Source organism: Hemiscyllium ocellatum, chromosome 9 (assembly GCF_020745735.1).
Source record: "Hemiscyllium ocellatum isolate sHemOce1 chromosome 9, sHemOce1.pat.X.cur, whole genome shotgun sequence".
NCBI lineage: Eukaryota > Metazoa > Chordata > Chondrichthyes > Orectolobiformes > Hemiscylliidae > Hemiscyllium > Hemiscyllium ocellatum.
In genome coordinates this window covers 17,034,526-17,052,789 of record NC_083409.1, presented here as the reverse complement: position 1 = coordinate 17,052,789, position 18,264 = coordinate 17,034,526, and the positions used below count along the sequence as shown (strand labels likewise).

The 18,264-nt window shown below is 46.1% G+C and overlaps 1 pseudogene; it reads right to left on the bottom strand.

Moving 5' to 3' along the window:
* Positions 1 to 219: 219 nt before the first annotated feature.
* Positions 220 to 12,582, bottom strand: LOC132818905 (immunoglobulin kappa constant-like; annotated as a pseudogene).
* Between the last annotated feature and the right edge of the window lie 5,682 nt (positions 12,583 to 18,264).

The following is an 18,264-nucleotide window of genomic DNA, read 5'->3' as shown; positions in this document are numbered from 1 at the left end:
TGCTCAAATTCACAGCCACAATGGTGCTTGAGGAAAACACTTGTGGAGGTTTTCTCAGTAACATGAGAACCCTGTCCCTTTAAACAGTGATAAAAACCTTGAATTGGAACTGGTGGCTGAGCAGGAAGGGGATCTGTTTTACTGAAGCAGAGACTTCAGAGGTTCACATTGTTTTGTACAGCTGGCACTTTTCAACATCTTCAAGAGATTTTACTTAGCATCACAAGTCAACCCTGACCCGTCAAACACTCCCAGAACAAGGACAGCATGAGGTTTTACATAGGATAAAACTCTCTCTACGCTGTCCCAATGAACTGCCTGAACTCCTGAACCTCAGAAGTGTTCCCTAGACCAGTCCTGAGAAGGAGGAGCGTTGACATTCAGTGCTGACAATGACCTTTGTCCTGCCAGCTCAGCCCTGTTCTGTTTAAAGTTGGGTCTCCTCTGTGGACTGTCTCAAACACTCTACACACATTCTGATCTCCTGATGCTCTTGCTGAGGGGAGAGGGGAGGGTCACGTGGGTGAGGGCACAGGAGAAGCGAGCGTCGGACTCCCAGTCAGACCCAGAGAGGGTCAGCAGGCTGCTGACACTGTAGGTGCTGTCCGAAGCTCGCAGGTAGTTGCTGGTCTGAACCCCGTCCGAAATGACTGCACCGTCCTTCTTCCACTGCACCTCCAGCTCATCGGGATAGAAGTGATTGGCAAGGCACACCAGGGTGGCAGTGCCCTTGGCATTGACCTGCTCCAGGGAGGGGGGCAGCAGGGTCAGCTTGGGCTGAGAGTTCTCACGGCCTGAAAGACAAGAGAAACAATTTTAATCCCTGCCAATTGAAGAAACTTCAACTCTCAGAACATTCACTGGTAAAATGTTTGAACATTTGTATCCAATACCGACCAAACCCGACAAAAAACCAGGTATTGTTTAAATTGTTTCTTGGGAGTGAGTGTCACGAGCAGGGCCAGCATTTATTTCTCATCCCTAATTGCCCCGAGAAGGTGATGGGGAAAGACAAGGAACAGGTTTGGACCCTTGTTTAGGGAATGAATGTGGGCAGCTGGAAGGGTTCTCAATGGGGGAGCAGTTTAGTGACAGTGACCAGAACTCAGTGAGATTGAGAGTTGAGATGGAAATGGAGAACCACGCAGCAAGTGTTAACGTTTTCACTTGGGAATGAACTATTTTACTAAACTGTGCGATGATTTAGTAAAAGTGGACTGGAACCAACGCCATGATGTGAAATCAGTGTCAGGGCAGTGGGATCCCTCAAAAGAAAAGACAGAGATTGTTCAGAATCTGTTCCCACAATGAGTAAGGGTGGGACTCCCAAATCTAGACTCTCAGCCTGGGATGTCAAAAGGCAGCCAGAGTAGGGAAGACTAAACAGGGAAGGTGATGTTGGTTATCTGGAGATCAAACCTGCAGAAAGTCCAGAGGAGGATCGAAAATGCGGGGGTGACATTGAACAGGACCTGAGGAAGGCAAAGACAGGATTAACTATGTCCAACTGAATCAAAGAAATCCCAACAAACAAGAGGATTTGGGATCATGTCCTGACATGGATTAAGAACTGGTTGGCAGACAGGACAGGAAGAGTGAGTCTTTTTTTGAATGGCAGATATTTACCAGTTGGGGTACCACAGGGATCAGTCCTTGGTACCCAGTTATTCATAATATATAAGAATAGGGTCAGAGTCAGGGAGACCCAAAAGGCCCAACGGATCATTGTGTCAAAAAACAACTCAATACTTCTCATCAATTTGCCAGCATGAGGGAATTAGATGCAGTATGTGTTCAAGAAGGAATTCGATACAGTTCTTAAGATTAATGAGTTCAAAGAATGTGGGGAGCAAGCAGGAACAGGGGACAGTGTTGGATGATCGGCCATGATCATATTGAATGGTGGAGCAGGCTTGAGGGGCCGAATGGCCTACTACTGGTCCTGTGTTTTATGTTTCTGTCTGTTTCTCAGATAATGAAGGAATGTCTCTCGTCAGCTTGAGGCTGGAAGTCAGATGTGTGTGCAGGTGGACGATGTGGCCATGGTGATTAATGAATGCAGGTCAGTGAGGTGCTTCAGAAAACACATGGGATAAACAGTTTTTCTTTTTCCCTTGATGGAATGAGGGCATTGCTGGATCGGCAGCATTTATTGCCCATCCCTAATCGCCCAGAGGGCATTTTAGAGTCACCCACATTGCTGTGGGTCTGGAGTCACATGGGAAGGATGGCAGTTTCCTTCCCTAAAGGACATTAGTGAATCAGATGCTTTTCCCTGACAATCAACGATGGTTTCATGGTCATCATTACTCTCTTAATTCCAGATTTTTTAATTGAATTCAAATTCCACCATCTGCTGTGGCAGGATTCTGCCCTGGTCCCTAGAACATTAATCTGGATCTCTGGATTAACAGTTCAGCAATAATACTATTAGGCCATCACCTCCCTTATCTCATTTTTGGTTGAGAGTGAAAGTAAGAAATTTGTTTATTCTGGAACTGTATAAAACCCCAGTTAGAGCACAGTGAGAGAACAGGGTACAGTTCTGGTCACCACATTACAGGAAGGATATGATCCCCTGAGTGATGGGGACAGTGGAGGATTTTGTCAAGAATGGGAAGTTTTAGTTTTGAGGAATGATTGGTTTGTCTGGGACTGTTTTCTTTGGAACAGAGAAGGCTGAGGGGAGATTTGATCAAGGCGTGTAAAATGATGAGGGCCGAGATAGAATTGGTAGGAAGGACTGATTTCCATCAGCAGAGAGGGCAATAACCATGGGGAGAGATTGAAATGAATTGGGGACAGGGTTCGAGGTGAATTGAGGAGTAATTGTTTTCACCCAGAGCCTGATGGGACCTGGGACTCACTGTCTGAAAGGGTGGGAGAGGCAGAAACCCTCATCACATTGAAAAAAACACTTGGATATTCACTTGGAACGTCGAAACATCCAGAGCTTTGGAGCAAGAGCTGGAGAGTGGGATGGAGCTCGATCCCTCTTTAACAAACCTTCGATTAACCACAGATGAGGAGAACTTTATCCGAGAACATTGGAGCAGACTCGGATCCACACACTTCAGGAAGGAGTCACATTGGGGTGTCTGTGTAGAAGGTTCTAGATTATATTTCAAACCTTGCTGCACACCACTGGGCTGAGATCAAGGGTGAAGCTGCATAGAGTCTCAGTGACCTGGGGTCAGGCAGGGTCACTGCTCCTAATGACTCCAGGCCTCCTGGAAGGTGAGAGTGCGCAGACAATGGGTGAGGTTCAGGATCAGGGGACTCTAACCTTAAAGAAAGACCTGCATTTGTGTAGCACCTGTCCCCAACTCAGAATGTCCCAAAGGCTCTTTCCAGCAGACTTTGCACAGTGAGATCCCAAACACAGTATGATAATTAGCAGAGAAATAGATTTTTAGTGATTTTTATTGGGGGATAAATATTAACCAGGTACACCAGAAGGAACTGCCTGCTCTTCATCCAACAGTGCCATGGAATGGCACCTTTCACATCTGAAAGACTCCCAGTTCAACCAAAAAAAAGGTTTCTTGAAAATGGAGTTGTAGGTAGATGTGTGTGCGTGTGGGTGGGGAGGGAGGGGGGTGACGAAGTAATTTAGTATGGTTTCCTTTACTGGGCAGTGCATTGAGTATTGGAGTTGGGAGCTTTTGTGGTTGTGCCAGACATTGGTTAGGTCACTTTTGGAATACGGTGTGTATTTCTGGTCTCCCTGCTGTAGGAAAAATATTGTGAACCTTAAAATGCTTCAGAAAAGTTTTAGAAGGGTGTTGCCAAGGTTGGAGAGTTTGAGCTATCGGAGGAAGCTGAATAGACTGAGACTATTTTCCCTGGATTGTTGGAGGCTGAGGGTGACCACACAGTGGTTTATAAAATCATGAGGGGTATAGATACGGTGAATAGAGTAGATCTTTTCTTCAGAGTGGGTGAGTCCAGAACTAGAGGGCATAGGTTGAAGGTGACAGGGGAAAGATTTAAAAGGGACCTAAGGTTTCCATGCAGAGGGTGGTAAATGTTTGGAATGAGCTGCCAGAGGGAGTGATGGAGGCTGGTATGATTACAATATTTAAAAAGCCATCTGGATGGATATATGTATAGGAAGGGTTGAGAGCAAAATGGGCCTCATGCTGGCAAATGGGACTAGATTAATTTAGGGTATCTGGTCAGGATGGATGACTTGGACTGAAGGGTCTGTTTCCATGCTGTACATCTCCATAACTGTAATTGTATTTCAATCGAGCCCCTAACACCTCAGGCTCTCCCAAAGACATTTACATTTTGTTTTAAAACAAGTCACTGTTGCAATGTCAGGAAAGGGGCAGCCAATTTCTACACAGCAAGATCCCACTAGAAGCAATGAAGTCAAAGAGCATTTTTCATGATATTGGTCCAAGGATAAATATTGTCCTGAACTCAACCCAAAGAGAAAGGAATTTGGTTCAGTTGGATGGAAAATGAGAAAATGGAAGGTAAAGGAGAAGGTAGGATTGCTGGTTAGTGATTGGATTGATTGTTACCAGAAAATAAAAGGAAGGGATAGAATTTTTGAATTTTAAAGGAACCATAAAAGTGCAGGGAAAACGAACAATAGAACAAACTTAAAGGGTTTGTATCTAAATGCACGAATCATTCTGAGTAAGGCAGACAAAGTGATGCCATAAATCGAGGTAAATTGAGTTTCCAAGGAATTTAAACTAGTTAAAGTGGAGGAGGGCTCAGGAAAGGCTATTCGGTTTCTAGAAGGCATACGAGGACAGAGAGTACAAAAAGGATCAAGAGTCGAGCATCAAGCACAGCAGATAAGAGGATAATGATGAGAAAGAAGGCAGTCAATGCAGGACTGAAGCTGTTGGACTTAAAAGCACACAGTATAAGCAATGAACTGGTAGTGCAGATTGAAACTGGCAGGTATGATGTTGTGGGTATCACAGAGACATGGCTGCAAGGGGATCCGGGCTGGGAACTAAATATCCAAGGATACATGTCCTATCAAAAGAACAGGCAGATGGACAGAGGGGGAAGAGTTGCCTTGTTAGTACGAAATTAAATTAAATCAAAGCAAGAAGTGATATAGAGTCAAAAGGTGTAGAATGTGTGTGGGTAGAGTTGAGGAACCGCAAGAAATAAAGAATCTGATGCAAGTTATGTCCAGATCTCCAAGCAGTAATCAGGGTGTGGGGAAGGAAATCAGTCAGGAGACAGACAAGCCATATACAAAATGTCAGGGCAGACCTCAATGGATAGGTGGACTGGGTAGCGCGTCTCAAGAAAAGGATTTCATGGATGTCTACAAGATGGTTTTTGGAGCAGCTTGTGGTTGAGCCATTATGGAACAGGCAGTTCTGGATTCAGTGATGTGGAATGAGGCAAACTTGATTAATGAGCTGAAGGTGAAAGTATCCTTCTGGATAAATGACCATAATATGATAGAATTCCCCCTGTAGTTTGAGAGGGAAAAGCTGCAATCAGATGGATCTGTATTTCAGTTGAGTAAAGGTAAGTACAAAGACATGAGGAAGCAGCTGGCCAGAGTTGATTGGAAGGGGAGCCGAGCAGGTAAAATAGTGGGGCAGCAAACAGCAGGGTTTCTGGGGGTAATTCAGGAAGCAGAGTCAGAATTCATCCCAAAAAAGAAGAAACATACTAAGGGGAGGACAAGGCAACCATGGCTGGTGAGGGAAGTCACGGACAGCATAAAAGCAAAAGAAAAAAATGCACAATGTGGTAGAGAAAAGTGGGAAGCCAGAGGGTTAGGAAGCCTTTAAAAACCTGGAGAGGATAAATAAAAAAGCATTAAAGGTGGAGAAGGGGAAATGTGGGGGTAAGTTAGCCGGTAATACAAAAGAAGATTGCACGAGTTTTATCAGATGTATAAAAAGGAAGAGGAAGGCAAAAATAGACATTGGAAAATGAGGCTGGAGAAAGTATTATAGGAAGTGAAGAAATAGCAGAGGAATTGAATCGAAGCTGAAAGGTTGAATGTGGGTAACTCACCCAGACTAGATGAACGACATGAGTGTGTTCTGAAGGAGATCACTGAGTAAATTATGGAGGTATTGGAGATGATCTTTCAGGAATCGATGGAGTCAGGGTATGACAGTGTGGTGGGCAGGGATCTGATGGGGGCAAGGGACTGGAAAGTGGCTCACATAACAGCCCTGTTTAAGAAGGGAGGGAGGAGGGAGAAGATGGGAAATTATAGGCCAGTTAGCCTAGACTCAGTTGTTGGTAAGGTTTTAGACTTCAATTTAAGGATGAAATTGCAGAGGATTTGGAGGTGCAATTGTAAACTAGGGCTGAGTCAACACGGCTTCATCAAGGGGAGGTCATGCCTGGCAAATCTGTTAGAATTCTTTGAGGAGGCAATCAGCCAGTCAGACAAAGGAGAGTCAAAGGAAGTAATGTATTTGGATTTCTAGAAGGCCTTTGACATTAGATAAGAGCATACAGTGTGAGGGCCGAGGCACTGGCATGGACTAAGGACTGGCAGGTTGGCATAAAGCAGAGAGTGAGGAAAAATGGCCGTTGGTGACTGGTAGAGTCATGTAGGGGTCAATGTTGGGACCATAACTATTCACGTTATACATTAACAATCTGGATGGAGGAAGTGAAGACATTGTTGCTAAGTTTGCAGATGACATGAGATAGGTGGAGGGACAGGTAGTGTTGAGGAAGTGGGAAGAATGTAAAAGCTCCTGGATAGGCTGGGAGAGTGGACAAAGAAGTGGCAGATAGAATACAATGTGTTACAGTGTGAAGGTGTGCACTTTGGGAGGAAGAAGAGATGCAAAGACTATTTTCTAAATAAGAAAATCTTTTGGAAATCTAAAGCACGAACCTCATTCAGGTTTCCCTTCAGGTTAACAGGCAGGTCCAGTTTGTGCTTGGGAAGGCAAATGAAATGATAGCATTCATTTCAGTAGGGCCAGAATACAAGAGCAGAGATGTACTGCTGAGGCTGTGTAAGGCTCTGGTCAGACTGCATTTGGAATATTGTGAGCAGATTTCGGACCCATATTCTAAGAAACAATGTGCTGGCATTGGAGGGGTTTACAACAATGATCTTGGTGATGAAGGACTTATCGTATCAGATGTGCTTGAGGACTCTGGGTCTGTACTCAATGGACTTTAGAAAGATGAGGAGGGATCTTTTTGAAATTTACTGAATACTGATCAACCTGGATAGAGTGGATGTGAAAAAGATGTTTCCAAAAACAGGAGAGAGTCGGTAACCAAGGCACACCCTCAGTATGAAGGGCTGGCCCTTTCGAGCTGAGATGAGGAGGAATTTCTTCAGCCAGAGGGTGGTGAATCTGTGGAATGTATTGCTAACAGAGGGCAGTGGAGGCCAAGTCACTGAGTGTATTTAAGACAGAGGTAGATAGTTTGTGATAGTTAAGGGGATCGAACGTTCCTGTGGATCAAGCAGAGAATGGGGGTGAGAAGCATATCTGCCAAGATCAACTGGCAGAGCAGATTCAACGGGCTGAATGGCTGATTTCTGCTCCTATTTCTTAAAGTCTTCTGGAGAGTTTCCCCAAAACCCTGGAACACTTAACCCACTGGACTGTGAGCCCTGCTGGAGCTGTTTGTCATCAGAACTTTGCCAAGAGACAACCAAAGGGTGAAGAGAGTGTGCATTTAGGTGGGAACTTCAGAATGCTTCCTAGCTCCTGGAATACCATGAGAACAGAAAGTGTGGTCAGTGACAGCAGTTGGAACTCCGGGTTTCGGAGCTTGAGCAGCAGCTGGTGTCAGTTCGGAGCGTCCGTGAGGCTGAGAGCTCCATGGAGAGCACGTTTCTAGATGTGGTCACTCTTCAGCTTCAGCGAATGCAGGGTGAGAGGGAATGGGGGAGCAGCAGACAGTCTAAAAGGACCAGGCAGCTAGTAGAGGAATCCCCTGAGTGCATCGCACTCTCCAACCAGGATTCAGTTCAGAATCCTGATGAGAATGATGGTTCATCTGGGGAGTGCAGCCAGAGCCAAGCCCATGGCACCACGGGGGGCTCAGCTGTACAGGGGGTACAAGGAAGAGGGAGAGCGAGAGGAGATTCGAGAGTGAGGGCAATCGATAGGTGTTTCTGCAGTTGCAGATGGGAATCCAGGATGGTGTGTTGTCTCCCTGGTGCCAGGGTCAAGGATGTCTCTGAGCGGCTGCAAACCACCCTGAGGGGAGAGGGGGAAGAGGCAGCAGTCGTGGTCCACAATGGTCCCTGTGACAGAGGGAGAAAAGGGATGTGGTCCTGCAGTCAGAATTTAGGGGGCTCTGGAGGGAATTAGCACTGGGATCTCAAAAGTTAGAATCTCCGGATTTCTCCCAGTGCCCCACCCAAGTGAGAATAGGAACAGGAGGATAACACAGGTGAATGTGAAGCTGGAAAGACGATCCAAGTTGGAGGACTTTAGATTCTTGGGACCTTGAGACTGGGTCTGGGGGAGATGGGACCTGGACAGACCAGACAGCGTTGTTCCTGAACCGAGCTGGGACTGAGTTCCTTTGGGGTGATTTATTAGTGCAGTTGGTGAGGGTTTAAACTAACTTGGCAGGGCTGTGGGAGCCAGGAGGGAATAACAGAGAGGAACACCAAGGACCACAGAATCCTCAGAACAGTCAACAAATCACCACCCAATGGGAAAGATGCAGAGGAATACAAATGCAAGGAATTTACAGATATCTGCAAACATGATAGAGTCATTATAAATGGTTCTTTAATTTTTGAATATAGACTGGGGTAGTAGCAGTGTAACAGGCAGGGAGGGGCCAGAGTTGTGAGAGTCTGTTCAGGTGAATTTTCAGGTGGCATCGTGGCCAGTGAAGAAGGCTGTCTAAGAGTACAATGGGATCTTGACCAACTGGGCCAGTGGGCTGAGGAATGGCAGATGGAGTTTAATTCAGATAAATGTGAGTTCTGTACTTTTCAAAGCCAAACCAAGGCAGGACTTTTATGGTTAATGGTAGGGCCCTGCGGAGTGTTGCTGAACAAAGAGACTGAGTGGTGAAGGTGCAGGTGCAGGTGCATTATTCCTTGACAGTGGAGTCACAGGTAGACAGGGAGATGAAGAAGGTGTTGGGTATGCTTACTTTTATTGGTCACTGCATTGAGTAAAGGAGTTGGGACATGATGTTGCAGTGGTACAGCAGTTGGTGACGCCACTTTGGGAATAATGTGAACAATTCTGATCATCCTGAGATAGGAAGGATGTTGTTAAACTTAAAAGGCAGCGGAAAAGATTTACAAGGATGTGGCCAGGAATTGGAGAGTTTCCGCTGTCGGGAGAGGCTGAAGAAATGGGCCTATTTTCCCTGCAGCATCTAAGGCCTCGAGGTGACCTTATGGATGTGCAGAAAATCATGAAGGGCATGGACAAGGTGTATATCCAAGGTCTTTTCCTTGGGAACGGGAGTCCAAAACAAGAGGGCATAGGTTTAAGGTGAGAGGCAAAAGATTCAAAAGGGACCTGAGTGGTAACCTGTCACGCAGTGGGTGGTGTGTGTCTGGATCGAGCTGCTAGAGAAAGCGTTGGAGGCGGATAAAATTACAACATTTAAAAAACGTTGGGATGGGAACATGGATAGGAAGGGTTTAGAGGGATGTAAGCCAAATGCTGGCAAATGGGATGAGGTCATTTAGGATATCTGGTTAACACAGGCAAGTTGGACTGAAATGTCTGTTTCCACACTGTATGACTCCATGACTATGAGGGACTGGAAAAGCTGAGACTTTTTTCCCTCTAGTGTAAGAGTCTGAGGAGTGACCTTATAGAGGTTTATAAAATCATGAGGGACATAGATAATGTAAATCATTCAGGAAGCAGGTGAAATTTTGTAGAAATGGCAAAAATATTCCCAAAGATCATTCCAGGGATGAGGAACATCAGTTATTAAGATAGTTTGGACAATTTGGGACTGACTTCTTTGGAGAAGGCTGAGAGGAGATTTGTTGGAGGAATTAAAATCAGGAGGGGCCTGGATACAGTAAATAGGGAGAAAATGTTCCCAAGAGAAAGGATTGAGACCGAGAGACCACAGATTGAAGGCAATTGGGAAAAGTCACAAAAGTGAGATGGGGAACAACATTTTGGCCAGTGAGTGGTTAAGGTGTGGAATGCACTGCCTGAGAGTGTGGTGGAGGCAGCTTCAATTAAAACATTCCAAAGGGAATGAGACTGTTATTTGAAAAGGAACAATGTTCAGGGTGACAGGGAGAAGGCAGGAGAATGACACTCAGTGAATTGCTCATTCGGAGAGCCAGTCCAGATAGGATGGGCAGAATGGCCTCCTTGTGCACTGTAACAATTCTGTGATTATGTGATTGAGCAGAGTTAAAGCTGGGGGAGGTGGGAGCTCGGTGTCTCACTGTGCTGCTGCTGCTGCTGCTGCTGAGGTCAGTGAGATCAGAGACTGGGACAGGGAACCAGAACTCACATAAACTCTGCCCGTGTCCGTCACACTGAGACTGGCAGGAGGCTACTCATTGAATTCACTCCATGTTGCAGGAATGGGACCACAGGCTGCAAATGGACAGAGCTCCTCCACACGATGAGTAAAACTTACTGACTTATATCTTGCTGTTTAATGGGGTTATAGGACTAACGAAATACAGATGTACACCGTATGGGACGCGGTGTTCCTCAATCAAACATTTCCTTCACTGCAACACTTCAACAATTCAGTATTTGTGTTTTATAAATTGTGTTTAGAGATTGAAAGGGTTAATAACAGAGGATTGAGGTTTACTTCCTCAGTCTGAGCTTGGTTCCTTTACCGAAAGTAAGGCCAGCTGTAATGCTGCTGACAGTAACAGTCAGCGACATCCTCATTATGAACGTTGCTGATTGTCAGGGTGAAACTGGTCCCTGATCCACTGCCGGTGAATCACTCGGAGATTCCTGTGAGTTGAGTTGCTGCAGCATAGATCAGGAGAGAGGGTTTCTGACCTTCTCGCTAGTGGTACCAAGCAAGGTAGCTGCTAATGGCCCTACAGGTGATGGTTGCAGTCTGGCCCAGTCCCACTGACAGCACCGGGGGAGACTAGGTCATGATGATGTCCTCACCGATACCTGAGGGATCAGAGAGAAACACAGTGAAGTCAGAACTTTCACAGAAAGAGCCTGTCAAATGAGAGATTGTTGGAGACACTGAGCATTCCTCTGGTTTCAGCATTTTCCCTTCAATCACAAGTCAGTGGAACTGGAGTGAAATGGAGAGCAACTAAAGATTCAAGGTGGAAGGAGAGAGATTTGTACCTGCGACACAGAATGCCAGGGGCCAGATCAGCTGGATGTGTGAAATCATGGTGTGTGCTCCTGTCCCTGTGCCTGGTTCCTGATAAACTCTCCCTTCACTGGGCTCTGCTTTATAAAGCTGCAGCCTGTGAGAGTCTGACTGGGTGTTCCTCAGTGTGTAAATGGCATCAGGCAGAGAGAGCCACGTCAGCCCCTCACACTTCCTCTTCTCTCTCTCTCTCTCTCTCCCTCTCTCTCTCTCTCTCTCTGTCTCAGAGAATCATTGATGTGGACAGCACTGAATGAGGCCATTTGGCCCATTGTGTCTGTGCTGGTAAACAAAGATCTGATGATCCTCCAGCTCTTGGCCCATTACCCTGGGGCTACAGCAACACAAGGGAATATCTAAACACTGCTCCAATGTCCTGAGAGTTTGTGACTCAACCAGCCTTTCAGGCAGTGAGTTCCAGACTCCCACCACCCTCTGGATGAAAACATTTCTCCCTAACTCTTCTCTCACTCTCCAACTCGATTGGGCCTGGACTCAGAAGGATAAGAGGGGATCTGATTGAAATGTATCATATTCTAACAGGGCTGGGCAGGGAGGAGGTTTCCCCTGGTTGGGGAGTCTGGAACCGGGAGACAGTCTCAGGGGGATATGGGGTAGACCATTTCAGACTGAGATGAGGAAACATTTCTTCACTCAGAGGATGGTTAATCTGTGGAATTATCTTCCACTGAAGGCTATGGAGGACAAGGAACTGAATATATTCAAGAGAAAGAGAGAGATATTTGTTTTGCATTTTAACAGCATGAAGGGAATGGGGGGAAAGTAGGAAGATGACTTCAAGAGAGAGGATCAGCCATGATCATACTGAATGACAGAACAGTCTCAAAGGGCCGAATGGCCTACTCCTGCAGCACTTTCTTTGTGTCCATGTCTATTTTTCCTTCAATCTCTGTCCCTGGTTATTGAGTCCTTGACTCTTGTAAAAAGTGCCTTCCTACTCCCCCTATCACTGCCCTGAATAATCTTATCCCCCTCTATCAGGTCCCCTCTCAGCCTTCACTGCTGCATGGAAAACAACCCCAACCATTCCAATCTTTCTCCACAGCTGACCCTCCATCCCAGGCAGCATCCTGGTAAATCTCTGCACCCTCTCAAGTACAATCACGTCCTTCCAAGAATGTGGTGACCAGGACTTGTCCCTCTGTCTCTGTCTCTCTCTCTCTTTCTCTCTCACTCTGTCTCAAAGCCACTCTCTCCAACTTACACTTCCTCACTCCGTCTCATAATCTCTATTTCTGCATCTTTCTCTTTCACCATCACTCGCTCCATTGCTCGCTTCAATTGAAAACCTCCAAATGTTAATTGCCCCTCTCTATTCTTCTCTCTGTCTCTCCCTCCCTCTCTGCACTCCAATCTACAGTCTCTCTCCCTCCTTCTCTGTCATTCTGTCTCTTACCATACTCATGTCTCTCTCTCTCTCTCACACTCAACCCTACCCATTCTCTATTGATTCTCTTCACTCTTGGTATCACTCTTTTCTCTATCCATCCTGATCAGTCACATCTTGTTTCTCTCTCTCTCTATCCCTCAATCACACCACGTCTACCTCCCTCTACCTCTCTCTTGGCCCCTTCACATATCACACACTGTCTCAGATGCCCCTCCCTCAATCACTCGATCACACACACAATTTGCCTCTACCTCTCTCTTTGTCTTGCTTCTCTGTCTTTCTCACAGTGTCCCAGGTGGTGAAAGTTGAATTCAGGATAAATCTCCCTCTGCTCTGCCCCACTAATGGATGTTAACCCTTGACCCAAAAGCATGTCTTTTCCTGGAGTAACTCCCCATTTCTCACATTGACCAGGGATTGACCTCATTCAGGACGATGGACAGATTCTTGTCAAATGAAGGGGAGTTCTGTTCTGTTGGCCCATTCTCACTGGGGACTGGTTTGGACACAAACCTCATTCCATGAAGGCCCAGCAGAGAGAGAGGAGATCCTCAGGCCATCAGTGTGAGCTGGAGGGACAGGACAATTTCTGACCCAGTGACCCAGCCTGTCCATCCACAACATATTCCAATCCTTTTCCCTTTCCTTCCCCTTCCATGATCAGTCTCTGAATCAGGCTTTTTGACTGGGATGAGCGCTGGAGCATCACACAGTTACAACAGAAAGGAACTGACTACATACCCACCATGTGTTCATGACGTACTGGACTCTCCAACAGAGTCCACTAAACATGGAATTTAGTACACAAGGCTGATCGATAGAGAGACATGGGCCTCCTTCCCACTGAAGTTCCCAGAAGAGACCAGTAAACATGAGCTCCTTCCTGCTGGAACCTCCAACAGAGACCAGTAAACATTGGCCTACTTCTGATTTGATCCTCCAAGAGAGATCAGTAAACATGGGCCTCCTATTCATTGGACTTACCGATTCAGACAAGTAGATGACTGAGTTTTTGAAGAAGTTATCACAAACTTAGATAAAGGTAGAGCAGTACACTCTGTCTACTTGGACTTTAGCAAGGCCTTAGACAAGGTTCCTCACGGTAGATTGCTCAGTAATATTATATCACATAGGATCCAAGGAGAGCGAGCCAATTGGATATAAAATTGGCCTGATGGTAGGAGGCAGAGGCTGGTGAGAGAGGGTTGTTCTTCAGACTGGAGGCCAGTGACCAGCCGTCTGTCACAAGAATCGATCCTGGATCCACTGTTGTTCATCATTTATATGAACAATTTGGAGAGAAAATAGCAGGAATGGTCAGGAAGTTTATGGCTGACATTAAAATTGTTGGCATCGTGGACAGGGAAGAAGGTTATCGAAGAGTGCAATGTCATCTTCATCAACTGGGCCAGTGGGTCAACAAATCCAGATGGAAATTCTGATAAATGGAAGGAGTTACATTTTGGTAAGGCAAACCAGGGCAGGAATTACACAATTAATGGTACAGCCATGGGGAGTGTTGTTGAACAGAGAGACCGAGGGGTACAGGTACATAGTTCCTGGAAAATGGTGTCACAGGTAGACAGGGTGGTGAAGAAGGTATTTGGCATGCGCACCTTCACTGGTCAAAGCAGGGAGTACAGGAGCTGGGACATCATGTTACAGCTGTATAAGGCATCGGTAAGGCCACATTTGGTCACTGTGTACATTTCTGCTCACCCTGCTATAGGAAGGAAGTCATTACGCTGGTTTGAATAAAAGAAAGATTAACAGGGATGTTACCAAGATTGGAGGGTTTGAATTATAAGGCGAAGATGGATATGCCAAGATGTTTTTTCCAGGGAATGCAGGAGATTGAGGGGTGACCTTATATAGGTTTATAGAATCATGAGGGTCATAGATAAGGTAAATAGCCAAAGTCTTTTCCCCAGGGTAGGAGAATCCAGTACTAAAAGGAATAGGTTTAAGTTGAGGGGGGAAAGGATTAAAAGGAAACTGAGAGACAACCTTTTCACACAGAGGTTGGTGTGTATGTGTAATGAGCTGCCAGAGGAAGTGGTAGAGGGGAGTACAGTTACTACATTTCAAGGAGATTTTTACAGCAACATGGATAGGAAGGCTTCAGAGAGATTTGGGCCAAACACAGGCAAATAGGATTCGTTCAGTTTTGGAAACTTGGTCAGCATGGATGAGTTGGGCTGAAGGACCTGATGCCATGCTGTAAACCTCTATGACTCTATGATGATGTATACATGAGCCACCTTCCCATAGAACCAGTAAACATGGACCTCCGTCCCACTGGAACCTCCAACAGACACCAATAAACATGGACTTCCTTCTCACTGGATGCTTCAGGAGAGACCAGTAAACATGGGCCTCCTTCCCACTGGACTGTCCAGTACTTGAGCTGCAAACCCAAAATCCACTCCATCATGAAGGTCCCTTATTTCAGTCTCAACAACACTGTCTGTCTCTGCACGACTTCAGTCCCCTGGCCACAGAAACACTAATTCCTGCTTGTCCTAACTATTGATTCTAATGTCCTCTCCCAGCTTCCTGAAGTCACATTCCATAAACCCCAACTTGTCTGATATGGAGTGGTCCCTTCCTTGTCTGACATCTGAAGTCGTTCAAGAATGAGCTCACTGCCAACCAATTGCCTCCATGGCCTCCCTCCTCCCTCAATCTGTGTCCTGCTGCTTCCATTCCCTTCCTCCCCTTTCCATCTTCTGTCTCTAGTCTCCTGTCCATTGCTGCTTCCTCCATCCCACCATTGACAGCAGAGCCTTCAGGCCCCTACAGCATGCTCTCTGACCTCCTGCCCTTCATCCCTCCTCCTCTCAATTGTTGTGTTACTGAATATATTGTTCAGTCCCATTGCTTTTGGTTTACTGTTCCCTTGTCATTGATTTGCTGACTTACTCTAGTAAATCTAGTCTGGGCCTGTTCCCTGAGTTGGTTCAAGAGTGTTTGAGAAAGCATTCTTTTGTAAACTGGGTTGTCTGTTTCTCCTAGTCTTTGTGTAAAGGTGAGACTAAGTGTGTGTAAGTTCTTATACAGCACAGACAGAGGTCATTGGGCCTATTGTGACAGTTAGACAAATTAGTCCAATTAGTCCCATTTACCCAGCCCTTCCTGTATAACCCTGCAATTGTTTCCTTTACAGCTATTTCTCCAAAGGCCCTTTTGAAAGTTGCTGTTGAATCCACTCCCACTCACCTTGCAGACAGACATCATAAACTCGCTGGATAAAAATGTTCCTATCTTCTCTCTTGTTCTTCAGACCCTTTCTGAAATGTGTGCCCTCTGGTTACTGACCCTCCTGCCTGGAGAAACAATTTGTCCTGTATTTACTGCATCCAAACTCTCTAATTGTGAACCCCTCATTGAGTTAGACCTATTTCCAGCACAGGGGGAGAACATTCAGCCTGTCAGGTAAATGCTGTCATTTCATGGAGCAATCCCTACTCGACCCCCAGAGCCTTGCAGGTTTATTTCCATCAAGAGCCCATCCAATCTGCCATTGCAATCACTGAGTGTCTTCACCTGCCTCACCTGAATGGCACTAATTTCCAAGTCATTACCAATTGCTGTTCAAAACAAAGTTCTTCCTGACATCCCGAATCTCTTGCCCAACAAAATGTAAGGTAACTTAAATGTGAAGATGGGATTTTGTCTCCACACGGACTGTGCGGTGGTCACCCTTACTGATACTGTCATGGACAGATACACCAGCAGCAGGCAGGTTGGTGAGGGTGATAGTGAGTATGTTGTTCCCTCTTGTTGGTTCCCTCACCACCTGCCCCAGGTCCAGTCTCGCAGCTGAATCAGGTGGAACCTGACCAGCTTGCTCAGTAGTGATGATTCTGAGCAGCTCTTGATGGTGGACTTTGAAGTCCCTTACTCAGGGTATATCCTGCGTCCTTCCATCCCTCAATGCTCCCTCCAAGTGTTGTCAAACATGGAGGAGGACTGACTGCTCAGTTGAGGTTGGAGGGGAGGGCGGTGCTATGTGGTAATCAGCAGGAGGTTTCCTTCCCCATGTTTGACCTGCTGTCATGAGGCTTCATGGGTTCCATAGTTAATGGTGAGGACTCCCAGGGCAACTCCCTTCTGACTGTACACACCACTGTGTTGCTTCCCCTGCTTGGTCTATCCTGCCAGTTATAAACTGAATGAGGGAACAATTCTGTGCAGGTTTCACAGCTTGGAGACAGAGCTGCTGCTGGATTCTGTTTCTAATCTCCAAGTGCAGGCGTGTGTGTTTGTGAGAGAGTGACTGACACTTTTTCCATCACTGTGCTGTTTCTGAAAAGAAAAATCCCAGACCCAGCCTCCTGTGCTGTCAGGTTCCAGGGAGAGCAGACAGTTCACAGTTTTCTCCCATCTCAGTAACAAACACCCAGCTGCTCCGAGCTCCTTCTTTCACTTCCTCTTTTGGTGAAGTTTCAACCTTGTGCTCTGACAGCCTTTGCAACTATTTTTTACACTGGGGCTTTCTGCTGTGGTCAGAATATCTAATAATAAGTGTCCAATCAGTGACAATCACAGCAGCTAAGAGCAGTCAGGACTGAGAAGCCCGGACTCACTGTGAAACATATTGGGAAGATCAAAGCCATCCTCTTCATCTCCTGCTCCAAACTCCATCCCTCTCCCTGGGGGTCTGCTGCACAACCAGACTCTTTACAAATGTGGCCACATCTCTGAGAATGATCTGAGCCCCATATTCTCCATATTATACAGACCAGCCACTGAAAATCTCAATCATGTCTGGGGACTCCAAACATGACCATTCCAATGTTGTGCTCACACACATCACAGCAATCGCCCTCCATAACCTTCAGTTCATTCCAAATTCTGATGCCTGTATCCAAACTTGCATCAAGTCCTGTTCCCCCAACCCCCTGCACCCTGTTTCTACATTGGCTCCTTTCCAGCAACTCCTTGATTGTCAAGTTCTCATCCTTGTTCGCAAAACCCTCTCTGCCCTCCACCCTCCCTATCTCTGTAACCTCCTCCAAGCTGCCTCAGTCAGTGTGATCAGCAATCTTGGATGTACAGCTCTCTGTTTCTTCATCCAAGTCATTGAGAAATATCTTAAAAAGCTGAGCTCGCAGCACAGATCCCTGGGGATACTATTCACATCTTCCTCACTGGAGGATGCACTCACTATTCTTCCTCTCTGCCTCCTACCTCCAAACTAATTCCTGACCAAAGACAAATACTTTTCTTTGATTGGCTTGATGGTACGAAGCAGTGGGTAACAGTGGAAGGATGCTTGTCAGACTAGAGGCCTGTGTCTAGAGGAGTGCCTCAGGGCTAGGTCCTGTTTCCATTACTCTTTGCTATCTACATCAATAATTTGGATGAGAATCTGCAAGGCATGATTGGTAAGTTTGCAGATGACATTACAGTAGACATTGAGGGAGGTTATCAGAAATTGCAGCAGGACCTTGATCAGCTGGAGAAATGGGCAGAGAAATGACAAAATGAGTTCAGAGAGATAATTGTGAGGTCTTGCACTTTCGGAAGTTTAATCGAGGTGGGAGTACCATGGTGAA